General features: G+C 45.7%; 1 protein-coding gene across 1 annotated transcript in view; it reads right to left on the reverse strand.

The window, feature by feature from the left end:
- Positions 1–775, reverse strand: part of LOC106868847 (transmembrane channel-like protein 5) — a 95,083-nt gene that overhangs the window by 15,685 nt on the left and 78,623 nt on the right. The window lies entirely within an intron of this gene.

A 775-nucleotide genomic window follows, 5' to 3' on the forward strand; every position in this document is an offset into this window, starting at 1 on the left:
GAGGGTTCCAGTTGATCCGATCAATGGTACAGCCTGCTCGTGAAATTAACGTGCAAGTGGCTGAGCACTCCACAGACACGTGTACCCTTAACGTAGTTCTCGGGGATAATCAGCATGACAGTGTGACAAGGCTGACCCTTTGAATTACAGGCACAACAGAAACAGGAAGTAAGAGTGAGAGAAAGTTTTGGTGGAAGAGTACAGCAGGGTTCGCCATCATCCCCTGCCGGAGCCTCGTAGAGCTTTTAGGTGTTTTCGCTCAATAAACACTCACAACGCCCGGTCTGAGAATCGAAACCGCGATCCTATGACCGCGAGTCTGCTGCCCTGACCACTGGGCCATTGCGCCTCCACGGCCCACCCTGTATACACTATACAAACACGTATGTACATCCTCATTCACCTATACATATTGATGATGACTATGTCCAGGTGAGGCTGACAAGCCATTTATTGCCAATGTGTCAGTGATGCTATATATAGCTCAGAGAATCTTTTATTCTTGACTAGTTTCAGTCATTGGACTGTGGACATGCTGGGGCACCACTTCGAAAGGTTTAGTTGAACAAATCACTTTCAGCACTTATTTCGTAAGTCTGGTATTTATTGTGTTGGTCTCGTTTTGTTGGACTGTTAAGTTATGGGGGGGGATGTAAACAAACAAAAACTGGTTGTCAAGTGGTATGGGTAGGGGAACCAACAAACGCAAAGGTACGCTCAATTAGACTGACAGACAGACAGACAGATAAGAGAAAGAAATATAGAGTTAGGAAAA

Source organism: Octopus bimaculoides, chromosome 7 (genome assembly GCF_001194135.2).
Source record: "Octopus bimaculoides isolate UCB-OBI-ISO-001 chromosome 7, ASM119413v2, whole genome shotgun sequence".
NCBI classification, from domain to species: domain Eukaryota; kingdom Metazoa; phylum Mollusca; class Cephalopoda; order Octopoda; family Octopodidae; genus Octopus; species Octopus bimaculoides.